Consider the following 17,624-nt stretch of genomic DNA (forward strand, 5'->3'; position numbering starts at 1 on the left):
GCTGAGCGGGGCGGGACCCGGGTGGCACCGCCCCAGCCCGCGGGCACCGCTCGGTGACCGGGTCTGGGGACAGCGGAGAAGCCGGGGGAGCCGACTTCCCGCGCTCCTTCCCGCCTGGCGAGTAACGGGGACAAATGCGGCCCAGCCGCGGCAGGCAGGCCGGTGCCCACCGCCCTCTCCGGGCTTTCTCCATGCTGCTGCCCCGGCCTGGTTCGAACTTCGGGCCAGGAGGAGTGGGGGACCCAGGTACCCCAGGCGCCCTCCCGCTGTCTGGCCGAGGAGTCCAAAGTGTGGCCCTTATCTGGTAGGCAGCTCGCCTGCCCTGGAAGGCTGCACCTGGACTTTGCCTTGCTGCGCAGGGCCAGCGGGCAGGCTGAGCCCGGACCCCATCCTTCTCTCCTTGAGCCCCTCTCCCCTCACCCTGCCCTTCCCAAGGGCCAAGCTGCACCTGCGTGGCTGCTGCTGGGGGAAGGACGCGGCTGGGTACGTGGGAAGTGGCCGCCCACTCTTCGTGCCCCCAGCAGCGGTCGGAAGCTCCGCAGGTCGGGGCCCGCCCCTCGGTCTGCCTCCTGTCCACGGCTGCTCGGTGGCGCGCTGCCCCTTCCAGTCGGACAGCAGCCGAAGCCTCGGAAGCGGGATCTCCCTGGGTCGCCATGGGAATGGTCTCCACCCTGCCCTCCCGTGGAGCGTATTCAGAGAGAGAGAGAGGGACAGGTGTCTGTGAGGGGCAAGAGTGGAGATGAGGCAGAGCTAACCAGGCAGGGGTGATAAATGACACCCAGAGACCCGTGCCCAGGGCGCCAGCCTCTCTTCCCACGTCTCCCGAGGAGTGGAAGGAGAGAGGGAAGCCGGGAGGCCACAGAGATGGCCTGGACTCTCAGTGCCTGGGTGAGCTGGAGGGGAGGCACGCACGGCAGCTTTAACCCTTCCCTTCCCTCGGGATGCGGGCCCCTCCACCCACCAGCGCCCCAGGGCCTGTCTCCAGGCTCCAGGGAAAGCGAGTCTGGGAGCTGTGGGCTGGCAGGCAGGGCTGGCAGGCAGGGATGATGGCTCCCTGGGCTCTGGTTCAGCCTGGTTAGGTTGTGTCTGTCACACCGCCATTTTCCATCGCCTCCATGTGCAGGGCAGAGAAGCTTCCTGTGGCAGCTGAGGGGGGCACAGGTGGGGAGTGGGGAGCCCCGGTTAACAGCTGGGCTGGCAGGCTGGAGCCCTGACCTCTGGCGAGGCTGGAGGTTGCCCGCCCGTCCTCTGCCCAGGGTGGGCAGCCCCGGCCTTGCCTCTTCCTGCTCACCCGGGCTCCCTTTCCAGTGCCCTAGTGTCCCCAGGCAGAGCGCCCTCGCCCGGCCCCCAGCTCCACCCGAAGCAGGGGAGGAGGTGCTGTGTGGAGGTTGCCCTGAGGGTCACTTCTGGGGTTGGCAGAGGCTCCTGGGGCCTGGGCCCTGCCCAGCCACAACTCTTGGGACGAGCAGGCCCCCTGAGTTCACGGGATGCTGCAAGGCTCAGAGGTAGCGACGGAGCTGTGTCCCCACTCAGCGTGGGAAGACACTGGGACTTGAGCTGCGGGCGCCAGTTCAGGTGAGGCAGATGGGCATCAGGAGAGCTGGCTGCTCAGCCAGCGCCCCCCCTTTCCCTCGGCTGGTTCCCTGGCAAGGCCCTGGGAGTCTGTAGGTAAGGAGGAGTCCATGGGGGCCAGTAGCAAACAGCACATTGATGTATATGCCACAGGAGGCATTCTGGGGGAGGCAGGGAGGGTCTCTTGGAGGAGGGAGCTTTTGCTGGGGCTATAGGGGTGAGTAGGAGTCCGCTGAGCAGAGGAGGGAAGGGCTTTTTTAGAGGAGAGAACGGCATGAGCAAAAACATGGATTGGCAGAGTAAGAGAGGGTGCCTGTGTGTGTGTATTTAAATTTTCTTCCTTTTTTTTTTTTTTTTTTGGTACCAGGGATAGAACTCAGGATATTGCACTTGCAAAGCAGGCGCTGTGCCACTGAGCTAAATCCCCGGCCTGACTTTTTTTTCTGAGACAGGGTCTAAGTTGCTAAGTTGCCCAGATGATGTTTGAATTTGCCTTCTCCTGCCTCGGCCTCCCAGAGTGTGGGGTTACGGGCCCCTGTGCCCGGATGACAGCATATGTAACAGGGAAACTGGAGCCTGGTGCTGCGGCCCTGGCCAGTGGCCCCAGCTTCTCGGGAGAGGAGGCCGAGGAGGGACAGTCCCCTGAGCCCAGGGCTGTGGGACCACCCCGGACAGCTTAACAAGACTTCGCCGAAACAAAGCCAGAGCAGGCAGGCTCCCCAGGGGGTCTGAGTCCGTCCTCACACTGCCCTAGTGACCTGCACCCCATCTCTCGGTGATGGCTGAGGGTGTTCAGGGGCGGCCCACATCTGACCCCCGGGACACTCCTGCCTTCTGCTTGCTTTGCCTCTACTTCACCCTGGCTCAGGTCCCATGCTGAGTCTGCCTCGGCCTCCTGACTCCATGCCCTGGCTCGGGCGGCTCCCTGTACCCCCTCAGCTTCTCCCCAGGCCTGCCTCCTCGGGAAGCTTCTCCTGATGCCCCAGCCATCTCATTGAGCCCCTCCCTGCTGGTGCCTGCCCTGGCACCACATGCTGTGGGCATTTGTCTCTGCCCATGTCCTTCCTGGGGGCTGGAGAGCCCCTCGAGCACAGCCTGGCACAGCCGGGTCTCGGTGTCCAGGGAGCAGGCTTGGCGGGCTAGCTGGAGGACCCAGACCGCTGGTTGGGAGGGACTCACCTGCACTGCCACATCCTGTTCCTGCTGGGCCTGCCTTTGTGCTTTAGAAACCCAGAGTTGCCCCATAACTTCTGTTTGGGGTCTTGGCTCCTGAGTGTCTTCCTTTACGTGCCTTCAAAAGGTTCCTGACGCCCCAGGACAAACGAGGCCTGTGGCCATTCCGAGGGGCGTAGCGGCTCCTGGGATGCTGGGGTGAGCTGGACACTGAGGGTGGTGTAGGCTCGGCAGGAAGGGCCCTGAGGTGGCTTAGCCTTGTCTCTCCTGGGGAAGCAAGGGCTCCCTGCCTCCCGGGAGGGTTAGGGCAGGGATGCTGCTGACCCCAGGCATTCCGTTAGGCCACCCCGTGCCCAGCCCAGGAACGGGCAGCTGTTTGCCTCTCACACTCTGGCACATCATCGTAAATCATTGTTTCTAGTTTAATGTGACAAAGCCTTTCAGGAAGCTCTTTGTCATCTCTGCCCACCTTCCTCAGGCTGCAGCTTCCTTTCCTCCTGCTCCGGGAAATACTTTCTTATCAGGACCCCTCTTGGCATAGCTGGACCACAAGGAAGGCCACGTGGAAAGCTGAGAAGGCCCGCGTGGGCTCAAGTGGGCAGGCTGCAGGATGCAGGTGCTCTGAACTCCCTGTCCTCGTGGCCCCAAGCCGAGCAGGCTGGGATGCCAGCATTACCCACTTGGAAGATGCCAGGCTGCGTCTCGGATGGGCAGCACTGGCTGAGGTCACAGAGCGTGCTGTGAGCGTGGGGTCGGGTGCTTGCCCTGACCCTGCTCCCGTTTGATGCAGGTCTCCAGCGGACTTTGGCGTGAATGCTTCTCATCTGCCTAAACTTCCTTCCCTGAGTCCTCGCTTTCCGTGCACACGTTGGTTGTTTTTCACCCTCCTCAACCCTCGGAGCTGTCCCATCAGGGGAAACCCGTGCCACCTCTGGAACGGAGGAGGGAACCCAGGGCCCTGCATGTGGGAAGCACTTGCTCCACCCCCTGGGAAGCGCTTCCTCTGTGCAGGGCAGGTGGGCTGGACTTGTCTGTGTCTCTGTCAGTCTATGTGAGCTGAGGTTGACAGTAACTGCATTTGAGGATCAGTGTAATAACAACCAGCTTTTCAATAAAGCAATCACCATGTGCAAAGCATAATTAAGTACTTGGCCTGTTTATTCCACATGACCTGCTCTGCACCCTTTGGAGGCAGGTGTTTTCTTATAATAGACAGGAAACAGGTGTGGGCGGGTTACACCACGGATCGGATCACAGAGGAGAAGCCGGGACTTGGACTTGCTGGTGTGGCTCATAAGCCGTCCTGTAACTGCATCCCCATGGGAAACCAGCGGGCTCGGCATGGGCCCGGCTTCCGGGACCAGCAACCAGCATGGCGGCCTGCCTGATTTGGCCCCGGGGCTCAGCGTTTGAAGAACCCTGATCTAACCCCCAAGCTGACAGGGACCCTGGTCTGCAGAAGGGGCTCGGCAGGCGTGGGGTGGGCCTGGAGTCCCAGCCACTCAGGAGGCTGAAGCGGGAGAATTGCTTCAGCCCAGGAGTTTGAGACCAGCCTGCACAACCAGTGAGGACTCATCTTTAAAAGAGGGTCTACTTGTATAGTGTGGACCAAATGAGTTCTTATTATAAAGCACTTAAGAATGTTACCTAAGCTGGGCATGGTGGGACATGCCTGTGATCCCAGCACTCAGGAGGCTGAGTCAGGAGGATCACTTATAATAAGCCTAGGAGTTTGAGATCAGCCTGGGCAACACAGTGAGAATCCATCTTAAATAAATAAATAATTTGAAAAAAGAAGAGATTATATCACTAGTAAATTGGAGGGTTACACAAAAGTTATTAATAAGTACTTTTTCTTTGTAACTGATACACAAAAAGATTATTGTTAAGTTCATTATTTACAGTCCAATCGCATCACAGTGTTAAATTAACGAGGACGTACAGTAGGAATAAATACTAAATGAGCAAAATGGTGGCTGATAAATGACAGCAAGCAGCACAAAGAAAAACAAATGCGACTTTTTATATCCAGTAATTTGGGGGATGGAAGTTGATGAAGATTCTTTTAAGTCGGAGTAAGTGCTTGCTAAACATGAAACACCAGAGCGTTCCTTTTTTTAAAGAAAGTAAACGTGAAACTCCCACTTCCTCCTCCTATAAGTCTTGCGCGTCCAGCACAGGAGGGCGGACGCGGGCTGGGCTGGGCCGGCTCTCTCTCACGGCAGCTGCGTCTGGGGGCGCCTCGCACCGCCCGTCTTTTTAAAATTTTAAGAACCGCCAGTGTCTTCACAGCAGGCAGATCAGGCAGGCGCTCCGCCAGGGTCACCCGCAGATCTAAGGCGCCGTCACCACCCCTGGTTGACACGAGTTATTTTCAGCACTGTCATCTATTAGACAAAATGACTGTCAACGCTGATCGTGAACAGGAATGTTTTTTCTGGAGACAAGGTCTCCTCGTGAAATTCCGACTGGCCTTGAATTTGCAGTGATCCTCCTGCCTCAGCCTCTGAGTGCTGGGATTATAGGCACTCACCACCAGGCCCAGTTGAAATGGTTACATTAGCCTTTTCCAAACAAAACAGAAATCTCGCCTGTAATTTGCTCTTTTCCACTATCAAACACAAATTAAAAGTTCAAGCAGACAGAAATAACTCCAGTTATTCCTTTGTCTACACTGTTTTACGAATTTCTACTCTTTAAATTTTGGCAGCTATATCAGTTCACTTTTTATTACCACAATGAAATACCTGAGATATTTTAAAAGAAAAGAAGTCGAGCTAGGGATTTAGCTCAGTGGTTCTGTGCCTGTCTCGAAAGCGCAAGGTCTCAAGTTCGATCCCTGAAAAAAAAAAGAAAAGAAGTCACTGAGCACGGTGGTGCAGGCCAGTGATCCCAGCTCTCTAGGAGGCTGAGGCAGGAGGATCACAAGTTTGAGTCCAGCCTGGGCAGCTTAGCAAGACTGACCTGATAAAAAATAAAGAAAGGAGTGAGGATGCAGCTCAGTTCGGAGGCCCTGAGTTCAGTCCTCGTAACACGCGCGCACGAAGTTCGTGTGGCTTGTGGTGTTGATTGGATGATGGGATGAGCCGGGGCTGGTTCATCCTGCACAGGCGTAGATTTCTTGGAGGAGGAGCTTGGACCCAACTGGGTCTGTCTGGAGGGACAGAGCAGCTGGTCCAGGGAGGGGCCACACTGGCACCCCACTGCAGTTGTCAGGATTAAATTCTGTGTGTACTATGTTTGTTAAAGGCTAAATTAGCTGGATGTAGTGGTGCATGCCTGTAATCCTAGCACTCAGAGGGTGAGGCAGGAGAATTTCAGAGTTTGAGGCCAGCCTGGGTTACATCTGAAACTGGTTTAAAAAAATAAAAAAAGCCTAAGATATAAAAACCTATTAATTTGAAGTTCACATTTTTTTTGGTACTGGGGATGGAACTCGGGACCTTGCGCTTGCGAGGCAGGCAGTGGAACCACTGAGCTAAATCCCCAGCCCTTGAAGTTCACATATTTTTGAAACTCAATGGTCACTAGTGAATTTGTTTTGGTTAAGAAGTTAGAACAGGGCTGGGGTGTATGTAGTTCAGTGATAAAGCACTTGTCTAGCATTTGTGAGCTCCAGGGTCCATCCCCAGGATGGCAAAAAATTGAAAACAAAACAAAAACCCCCTTGGGGGCTGGGGATTTAGCTCAGTGGTTCCAGCGCCTGCCTCCCAAGTGCAAGGTCCCAAGTTCTATCCCTGGTAGCAAAAAAAAAAAAAAAAAAAAAAAGAAACAAAAACCCCTTTAGCCCAACAACATATTTTTTCAGGGAGGAGTATGATATCTCTGACATTTATTGGAATTGCTGTCAGAGGTGGTCACAAAGAGCATCTAGCATCTGGTTGGTTTCAGTTTTAAAATTTTCTACAATTGGGAGGCTGAGGCAGGAGGATCACCGCCAAGTTCGAGGCCAGCCTGGGCTACATAATGAGCACAGGGCCAGCCTGAACTACAAAGTGAGAACCTGCCTCACCCCCTACGCACCTTGGTGGGTGACTCCAGGGGCGGCGGCTGGGTGGAAGCAGGCCCCTCCCGCCCCTCTCCCTGCCCCGCCCCAGCCTGGACCAGGCCTCCGGGGCTGCGGAACGGGCCGGGCGGAGCCCGAGAGGGCGCTGACTCTCGGCCGGGAGACCTCGGCCCACTCTCCGGGTCGGGAAGTTCCGAGGGTTGCACTAAAATGGGAAGAACCTGCCCGGGCAGGCAGAGGAAGGAGAATTCCTGGCAGGTGAGTTCCCTAAGCGGGCAGGGTTCGAGGCCGGCCTCTCGGGTTGCCGGGCGACTGCTGTTAGTAAACAATCGGGGTGACCCGGTCCCGGGGCGGGGTCTCAGGCCCAGGCCGCAGCGCGGGGCCGGATTTACAAACGCGAGCTGGGGAACCGGCTGTTCCGCAGTCGGTGCCGTACAGGAAGGGGCAGCCCGGGCGAAGGTCTCCGGAGAGCCCGCTTCGCACCTTCGCCCCGGTCCTGGGGTGACAAAGCGCGCGGTCACCTTCTCTTTGCCCTTGGCGCAGCCCTGTGAGAAGCCAGGACGAGGACCGGCCGGCCGCTGTACAGCGGGCAAGGCGGGGTTGTTTCCTAAACCGCTCCAGGAAGCCAGGGGCAGAGGCCGCGGGGCATCCAGACCTCCGGCTGTGCAGCTTGGCCCCCTTTCCACCAAATCGGGCTTTCTCACGTTTGCATCCTTGGTCTTTTTTGTTTTAAAAGGGATTGAACGCGGGGCCTTCACACTGCCCATTTTATTTTTTATTTTGAGACAGGGTCTCACTAGGTTGCTAAATTGCCCAGGCTGGGCTCCACCTCGTGACCCTCCTGCCTCAGCCTCCCAGAGTGATGAGATTATAGCCATTCATCATTATACGTGGCTCCTTGATGATTTCAATGGGTGTCAACATTTTGGTAAATAAAAAAATTGGCAGAAATTTTAAAATAATGTATTAAAACATTTAAAAAGTAAGAACGCTGGCTGATATAAATCCACAAGGAGGATATTATTTGTAACAGTCACTGGATTATTTATATTTTGCTCAATATCGGATAGTTTGAGCCACAGTTTAGGCCTCATATCCAGCCCTGCCCCCCATATTTCTACTAAATTAATTAGGAAAACTGTACTGTGGAGAACATTACCATCAGGGCTTAAATTTGCAAGCTCAGTAGCTCAAAAGTTGGAAGACTGATTTTTTTTTTTTAACAGGGTCTTCCTACATAGTCCAGGCTGGCCTTAAACTCACTGTGTAGCCCAGCTGGCCTTGAACTTGCCCCGATCCTCCTGCCTCAGCCTCCTGAGTGCTGGGATTACAGGCGTACACCACCACACCTAGCTTGGAAGACTGACTAAAAAACTATTTTAGTTTTTCTTTTTATGGCACTGGGGATTGAACACAGGGCTTCCCCCATGCTAAGCAAGGACTCTACCCCTGAGCTGAACCCCCCACCCCCCATGGACTGTTTTGACCAAGAAGGCAAAGGGCTTCTCTCTCCTTTTTTTTTATGGTATAGAGGATCGAACTTGGGACCTTGCACTTGCGCAGTAGGCGGCGAAACCACTGAGCTAAATCCCCAGCCTGCAAATGGACTCCTTATCCAACCTCAGCCCTGTTGGGAAATGCGGCTTCCTGTTCTGATGCAGAACGTCAAAGTGTGTGTTTTATTGTGTTCAAGGATATACAACATGCAGTTTGCTATTTTATCAAGGCGGTTTTAAAATATGCTCAATAATGTATTTTGATTTCTTAAAAAGTTAAATGTTGGGAAATAGTAAAACTCTCATGATGCAGTTGTGCCAGTGTTCTACTTTAGAAATTCTGATAGTTTATCCCCGACATTAGGATTATGAAGTTGTGGGCAGGGAGTGTGGCTGAGGGTAGAGCATGTGCTCAGCATATGCAAGGCCCCTGCCAAGCTGCAGCTCTAAGAGGAGAGAAAGGAGGATTCAGTTGTGGTCCTGTGTGACAGGCTTTGAGACATCACCAGATGCGCTGCTGGAGCCAACTGTTGGCAGCCAGAGAGATGCTCCCACAAAGCACTGATGTGGTGGGAAGGAAGAAGGAAAACTACCTCTGCCTTTGGATGACGCGATCCTATACGCGGGAACCCCAAAGAGTCAACCGAAAGTGATCAAAGCTAATAAATGACTTCAGCAAAATCTCAGGACACAAAATCAATACGAATCAGTTGCAGTTCTACACAGTAGCAATGAACAACCTGAAAATAAAATTAAGAAAACAATTCCACTTATAATAACATAAAAAACCCAAAATACTAAGAGGCTGGGGTACAGCTCAGGGGTAGGGAGTGTGCTTACCATGCAGGAGGCCCTGGGTTCAATCCCCAGTGTGCTCTCTCTCTCTCTCTCTCTCTCTCCACACACACACACACACACACACACACACACACACACACACCCAAGAAAAAAAATACTTGGGAAGGAACTTAGCCAAAACAGTGCAAGGCTTGTACACTGGAAAATACTGCTAAAAGAAATCTGAGAAGATCTAAATGATTGAAGGACACATTATTTATTGTCCGGAGAATTTAATATCGTTAGGATACGAGGCTCAAATTGAGCTAGATTCAGCGCCTACCCCTTAGGCAGTGAGAGCTTAAAGCCAGCCTGGGCCACACAGTGACTTCAAGGCTGACTCAGGCCACATAGTGAGACTCTGTGTAAAAAAAAAGTTAAACATATCCTCAAATTAAAGGGACTCAGAATAACTGAAATAATCTAAACAAAGAACAGAGTTGGGGGACTCACACTGCTTTGACTTCGTATCTTACTATAAAGTGACTATGATCAGACACTGCACTATAGATATAAGACTAGACACACAGGCCAGTGGGCTAGAGCCGAGAGTCCGAGGGTCAGTCTGCACGTCTGTAAGTACTTGACTTTTGGCAGTGTCGCTAAGAGATTTGGTGGGGGAGGAATCTTCCAAACCAATGATGCTGGAACAACTGGATCCATCTTAATATCATATATGGAATTTAATTAACAAAAGCTCAGAGACCTAAATGTAAGAGTGAAAACTATGAAATTCTTAGAAGGAGACATAAATGAGGATCTTGTAACCTTGGATTAGGCAATGGTTTCTTAGGATGTTTTGATACCAAAAACGTAAGCTAGGAAAAAATGGATAAATCAGACCTCATCAAATTGAAAACTTTTAAGCTGATCATGGTAGTGGATGGCTGTAATCCTTGCTACTCAGGAGGCTGAGACAGGAGGACTGCAAGAGACTGGGCTACTTAGTGAGATCTTGTTTCAAAATGAAAAGCACTGGCCTTGTAGCTCAGTGGTAGCTCATGCCCTATTCGATCTCTAGTGCCAAGGGGCGAGAGGATGGGAGGAAGACAGATGATGGAATGGAAGAAAATATTTGCAAGACATTTATTTGATAAGTGCCTACTATCGAGAATGTATAAAGAATCCTTACAACTCAACAACTGAAAGATAACCCAATTTTAAAAAGAGGCAAAAGTTTTGAACAGACATTTCCCCAAAGAAGATATAAAAATGGCTAATACATATATGAAAAGATGGTTAACATCAATAGTTTCTTCGGCAGTACAAATCAAAACCACAGCGAGATACCCCTCGCAGCGACTAGCATGCCTGCATAATAATAATAAGAGAAAAACACATGTTTTGAGAATGTAGAGAAGCTGGATCTCATGCGTTGGTGGTAGGAATATAAAATGGCTCAGCTACTGGAGGAAACAGGGTGGCAGTTCCTCCCAAGGTTAAACACAGGCTCGGCATATGTCTCAGTCGGTCTGCTTCTATGTCAGAGAGAACAGAAAAACACGCCCACAGCTGGGCATGGGAGTGCACCCTGTAATCCTGGTGCTCTGGGAGACCCAGGAAGAAGGACCACAGTTAGGGCCCGGCCTGGGCAACTTAGGGAGCCCCAGTCTCAAAGTAAAAAGAGAGCTGAGGATGTAGCTCAGTGTGAAGGCTATGAGTTTAATTCCTGGCACCATGAAACCAAACCAAACCAAATAACACAAAAACAACCCCCAAATATATACATGGATGTTCATAACAGCTTTAGTCATGACACCCAAAGTAGAAACAATTCAAATGTCCGTTCAGTGATGAAGGGATCAACAAAACATGATGTCTCCTCACACGGAAGTGACTCAGCCAGGAGGGTGGCCTTCCGGCACACAGGGCACCATGGGGTGACCTGGAAAACATGGTGCCGGCAAAGAGGCCAGGTGCAGAAGGCCATGCATCGTATGAGTCCGTTTATATAAAATATCCAGGGTGGACAAATCCATAGAGACGGGGCCAGAGGAGCGGGAGGGAAGGGAAGACCTGCGGGTAGGCGTGGCTTTGGGGGTGAGAGTTGGGTTTGGGATGACAAAGGTCAGAGATGCCACATAGTGAGTGTGCTAAAGGCACCCTGCGTGCACTTTAGCAGGGTGAATTTTATGTTAGGTGAGTCACAGCTCAGCTCACTAAAACTGTCTAAACAGAGCAAAGCAAAATCAGGTGCACACCTCCGCCCTGCTGGAGCAGGGCTTCTCGGGGAGGAGGAAGTGGCTCCCGTACTCCGGCCTGTTTCTACAGGAACATTGCAAAGGTGGTGGTGAGTTGAGTCATGGTGGAAACACACTGTATTTCCCTCAACACAGCCTGGGGCCAGGAGCGTTGCTGTGGCTGGTCAGGGCCTCCCACTGGCATTTCTGGGGTGACGGTCACCATATGGCTGGCGTTTATCACAGGCATGCCTTTACATGCTGTCTTGTCCTCAGCACTTTCCACTCATCTCTTCACTAACCTTTATCACAACTGTGTGAAACAGGCATTATCGCTACTGTATTTGTCAGTCCCAATTTTCAGAGGGAAAAAAATGGGCTCTCAGAGAGCTGCGACTTCTTTTGTCAGAATTTCGGGTCCCTGTCATATACCTCCTCGAACCAGCGCTCCATCTGTGCTGTTCCAGTGAGCCCTTTTCATGCACAAAGTAACCTTCCTAAACCCAAAACGTTTTCTCTTCCAGTAGGGGATTTTACAGATCAAGAGGACACATATTCACTGAGCACTTCGCCATCACGTATGTGCTGCTCCTACTCTGACGGCTGTTTCTCAGGAGTGCAGCCAGCCCTCTTCCCCATGGCTTGCCATTGTTACGTGACATCCAGCAGGGCGTGTGCTAACACTTTCTAATTATTTATGTCATAGATGAATAAAGCCCGGTCTCCTGGTCACTTTTGTTCCAGACACTTCTCAGTCCTGCCTCAGCCTCCAGAGTGCAGGGATTACAGGCCCTTGTGTGATCTTTAAAACTGCAGTCACTGCTAAGAATAGAATAGTTATATCATACCACAGCAATATATGTGCACCCAGGTTTACAGCAGCACAGTCCGTAATAGCTAAAGCTTGGAAACAGCCCAATTGTCCATTGACTGGAGACTGGATAAAGATGTTTTTTGTTTTTTGGTTTTTAAAAAAAATAAAATGGAGTACTATTCAGCTGTGAAGAGTGAGAAACTAAAGTCATTTATACCTAAATGGATGCACATTGAGGATATATTCGTAAGTGAAATAAATAGGACACACATGTGTAAATACTGAACAGTTTCTCTGGTGTGAGAAACTGAAAGCATAAATAAGCATCAAAATGTATAATAATGTGAAATAGGAAGAAAGGGTCTAACAGGGAAGTGGGAGGGGTAGGGGAAAGGAAAGAAGGAAAAGGAAAAATTATGAGAAAAGGAAAAAATGGAAACAAAGTCTTTGTAAATAGGGAGGGGTGAAGGGAGGGCAGGGGAAGGGGAAAAAATAAGAACCAAGATGCATCATGTACACCTCTACATGTTCCCAATGATGAATGTGACTGTACTGTATGCCTAAAATGTACCAATACACTTAATGAATAAAAAAAGAGAATAGAATAGTTACTAAGAACATCATGATATTTCTGTTGTAGCCATAGCCAGCACCATATCCAAATCTGTGAAAGGTCGGGAAGTGAGTGTTCAGCACAGTTGCCCCTGAAACTACGGCAGCTCTGTCCGCCCGAGGGGCTGTCGGTCAGGCTGTTCTTGGGCCTCACTCTAAGGGACAAGAAATGTGTGTTCCTAAGCGCTGGGCTGTGGGGAAGACGGAGGAAGGGCAGGTGGGTGGGCTGCGACCTCTGAAGCGCTGACCGGGGACTCACAGTGGCTGCAGGAGTTTCCTCCTCTGGCGGGTGTGAATGCGTGTGTGTGTGTGTGTGTGTGTGTGTGTGTGTGTGTGTGTGTGTGTGTCCCATGCAGTAGCTATAGCCTGCCGCAAGAGGGTGCTGTGCAACCAGGGACGCCAGCCTCGGCCCCTGTGGGTGTAGAGATGGCGTTCTCCAGTTGTTCTTCACTGCTAATCCCCTTCAGGTCTTTATCTTTACTAATTTTGTCTCTGTCCTTTTTTTTTTTTTTTCTGTACCAGGGATCGAACTCTGGACCTTATGCTTGCGAGGCAGCCGTGGTGCCACTAAGCTAAATCCCCAGCTCTGTTTCTCTCCTTATATTTGGGGTTTTGTAACCTGGAAACCATTGCTTCTGATGTTCCATTGACATACCGGTAATTTATTTTATTTTTTTAAAATTTATTTATTTATTTTTGGTACTGGGGATAGAACTCAGGTCCTTGCACTTGCAAGGCAGGCGGCAGAACCACTGAGCTAAATCCCCAGCCCCATATCGGTAATTTATATATAAAATACATGTGCATGTGCATTTTTCTACTAGAGGGAGGTTTCATAGATTTACTCAAATTAGCAGTGGAATATGTCATACACACAGAGCGCAGAAGCACTGCCTAAGCAGTAGTGGGATCCAGTGATGTCGGGTACCAGTGTAGTGCCTGCCAGGTGATGAGCACTTTATACACGTTATTTAATATAGTCTGCAAACTCCCGTGCAAAGTGTTCTCATTTGATGGATGAGGAGCCCGAGGTTCAAAGGGTTGAAGCACTTTGGCCTGGGCCGCAAAAATGGGAAGCAATGAGGCTAAGATTCGCTCCAGGAATGCCTGGCCTGAGCGCTGCTGTTGCTACGCTGAGGAGGAAGGGAGTGGATTCACCAACCCATCCACAGAGACTGCAGTGTGGCTGGCACTGTGCGGGCGCCCGGTCGAGGGGCCCGGAGCAGCGCTGCCTCCTGCCCTGCTGAGTTGGCACTGGGAGGCGGCGGTGAGTGTGTTGGCTGGGGATGAGCAGTAGATACAGAAGCACACAAGTGGAAATGGAGAAAAGGTCAGAGGATGGAAATGGGGCAGCACCACAGACAAATGAGCGGGCCCACAGGGAGGCCCCAGAGAGGCTGGGGATGCAGGGTGAGGGATGAGCAGGAGAGGTGGGGCAGGCCACAGGGAGGAGCAGTGGCTGCCAGAGTGTCTGACAGGTGCCTGGCCTGGCTGAGCAGGCAGCAGAGGTCCGCAGGGCTTTCCAGGGCTCAGCAGATTTTCTCCTGCGTGGAACGGGACGGCATCACGGGCTTTGAGTGAAGCAGAGAAAGAAACACAAAAGAATTTACATTTTTCTCTTAAAATTTATAATAAAAGCATATAAAGGGTTGATGGAAATATGATACATGTTTAAAAAACTTATTAGAATAAAATACACATGGCCAAGAATGATGGGGTAAGTGTGTTAGAAGTGAGGGAGTATTTTGACTATTCTGAGGGGGATTAATGGCAATGTCTTTTCTTGTAATGAAAATTTTAAGCACTCACCACAGTTTTGATCATCCCTCACCTTAACTATTCTTAAGTGTACATTTCAGTAGCATTAAATACTTTCTTTTTTAAAAAATTAATTTTATTGGTACATTTTAGACATACAATTCATTTACATTTATCACTAGGTGCTTATACCTGTACATGATGTATCTTGGTTCTTACTTTTTTCCCCATTACCTGTGCGCCCTTCACTCCCTCCACCCTTCCCTATTTACATAGATTTCATTTCCATTTTTTTTCTTTTCTCATAGTTTTTCCTTTCCCTCTTTTCCTTTCCCCTTCCCCTCCCTTCACTCCTTCATCTTTGGTCCTTTTTTCCTATTTCAAATTATCATTTATTTATTTTAATCATTTTAACCCTTGTTTACACTTTCAGTTTCTCACACTTGTGAAACTCTTCGGTATTTACACATGTGTGTCCTATTTATTTCACTTAAGAGTATGGCCTCGATATGCATCCAGCATTAAATACTTTCATGATGTTAGCAGCCAACACCAGGAAGCTTTTCATCTTGCAAAACTGAAACTCTCCCTGTTAAAACACTGACCCCTGGCTGGGGATTTAGCTCAGTGGCACCGTGGCTGCCTTGCAAGTGCAAGGTCCTGAGTTTGATCCCCAGTACCAAGAAAACAAAACAAAACATAAACAGTGACTTCCCACTCTTCCCTCCCTGGCCCCTGGCAACCTCCATTCATCTCTGTCCCTGTGAACAACCACCCTACCTCTGTAGAGGCAGAGTCTTCCTGAATCTGGCATTTTGTGACTGGCTTGTCTGCCTTGCCCTCAAGGTTGAGCACACTGCAGGGTGTGTCAGAACTTCCTTCTTTTCAGCTGAGTCACAGCTCACTGTTTATATGGTCACATTTTGCTTATCCATTCATCCATCCATCTGTGGACACTTGGTCGGGTTCACCTTTCGGCTAGTGTGAACAATGTTGCTGTGAACATGGGTGTGCCGATATCTCTCTGGGATTCTGCTTTCAACTGTTTTTCTTTCCTTTTTAATTAATGGTTTAGAAATTATAATATATGAATCTGATACACATTTCAACAGGTACGGAACTGCTCTGGCTGGCGTGGAGAGAGATAGGGCAGTGAGAGGTGTGAGGCTGACCCAGGACCAGGGCATAGGCGGGGTACAGGTCTGCTGATGGAGAAGGGTGTTCAGCATGGATCTCTCTTTAGGTTTAGAGAGCAGCTCTAGCTTAGAAAGACTTCAGGAGTCACCATCTTAGAGAGGGTGGGTCAGAAAAATAATATTATGAAAATGTTCATATTATCCAAAGCAATATGAAGATTCAGTGCAATCTCTATCAAAATCCTGATGGCATTCTTCACTGAAATAGGAGAAAAAAACCCCTAATATTCATACAGAATCATAGAAGACCTCCAATAGCCAACAGAAAATCAAAGTTGCAAACATCATACTTCCTGATTGAAAATTATATTACAAAGCTATAGTGATCAAAACAGTGTTACTGGCATAAAAATAAATGGCATGACTGTGCATGCCTGAAATCCCAGCCCAGCTCAGGCAGTTATCGAGACCCCTGTCTCAAAGTAAAAAATAAACAGGGCTGAGGATGCAGCTCAGTGTTGAGGCTGTGTCCCACACCCGGTGCTGAGATGGAGGTCAGGGAAACACACTGGCCAGTGAACAGACTGGGGAGCCCAGAAATCAGTCCGAACACACAGGGCCAACTCTGTCTTCACACGGGCATCATGGGGACAAAAAGGGAAAGAAGTCTTCAGATCGATGGGGTTGGGAAGGCTAAATTGCACAGTAGGGCTGAAATCGGACCACATGTGTGCCAAGCACAGAAATCAACTCAAAATGAACGAAAGTCCTAAATGTGAGACTAGAAACTTGAAAACTCATAGGAGATACTACAATAGAAAAGCTTCTGGTTATTGATCTTGGCAATGGGTTTTTGGTTATTGTACCTAAAGCTCAGGACACAGAAGCAAAGCCAAAACAAAAAGAGAAACAGAAAAACAGGAAAACCCAGAGACTAAATAATCAGTAAATAAAATGGCAGCCTACAGTTGGGGAAAAGTATCTGCAAGCCACATATCTGATAAAGGTTTGCATCCCCAGATTGTTTTTTGTTTTTTGTTTTTGGTACTGGGGATCAAACTCGGGTCCTTGCGCTTGCGCAGCAGGCGGTGAAACCACTGAGCTAAATTCCCGGCCTGCATCCCCAGATTTATGAAGAACTCATACAATGACTTTATAGAGGAAAAACAAATGACACAATTAAAAAATGAGAAAAAGACCTGAATGGACAGTTCTCTAATCCAGACATAAAAATGGGAAGTCAGAATCCCTGGGCTACCCCTCCATACAGTCAGGATAACTATTATGGAAAAGTCAGTCAATAATAAATGAGGAGCAGCTCTGTGTAGAACGCTTGCCTAGCTTGGTCTGGCCTGGGTTCCCTCCCTGGCACCACAACAGACGAAGGAACAAACAAACTTTTAAAACATAGTGTGGCCGGGGATTTAGCTCAGTGGTTTCACTGCCTGGTGCGCAAGTGCAAGGGCCCGAGTTCGATCCCCAGTACCAAAAAAAAAAGAAAAAAAGAAATTCTTTGGGCCAGGGATTTAGCTCAGTGGTTCCGCCGCCTGCCTTGCAAGCACAAGGACCTGAGTTCGATTCCCGGTACCAAAAAAACAAACAAACAAACAAAAAACATAGTATGTTGGCTGGGGTGTGAGGCAACGGAACCGTGCAGCCTCCAGGTAGGAGTGTCGATCTTTGACGGCAATCCTCTTCTGGGCTTGTGCCCAAGGAAATGAAATCTCACCTGGTAAAGACACTGGCACACCCGTGTTCACAGGCGTCACTCACCCCACGTCGGAAGACCAGAGTCCTGGACAGAGAGAGAAACTCAGGGGACACAAGGAGCAAGGTCTATGGCTGGCCGGAGGGTCTCAGACTCAGACGAGTAGGGCAAGGCTGAGCTCACTTACATGCAGTCTTCTTAGCAGTCAGATCTCCAGAGACAGAAAGCAAAGCAGAGGTCACAGGCCTGGAGGAGCTGGGAGGTGGAAGTGGGGCGCGAGGATCAGAGGACAGGAGTGCACTGAGTGGCAGCAGGCTCCAGCTCTGGGGGAC

At 50.2% G+C, this 17,624-nt stretch overlaps 1 long non-coding RNA gene across 1 annotated transcript; it reads right to left on the minus strand.

The window, feature by feature from the left end:
* Positions 1–3,862: 3,862 nt before the first annotated feature.
* Positions 3,863–6,848, minus strand: LOC110346650 (uncharacterized). Its single transcript, XR_015452353.1, has 4 exons — positions 6,769–6,848; positions 5,710–5,899; positions 5,493–5,584; positions 3,863–5,132 (listed from the first exon to the last, which is right to left on the minus strand). It is a non-coding gene; the product is annotated as an uncharacterized LOC110346650 (long non-coding RNA).
* Between the last annotated feature and the right edge of the window lie 10,776 nt (positions 6,849–17,624).

Source organism: Heterocephalus glaber, unplaced genomic scaffold, assembly GCF_053883595.1.
Source record: "Heterocephalus glaber isolate CG9 unplaced genomic scaffold, H.glaber_assembly_v1.0 deba00001444, whole genome shotgun sequence".
NCBI lineage: Eukaryota > Metazoa > Chordata > Mammalia > Rodentia > Bathyergidae > Heterocephalus > Heterocephalus glaber.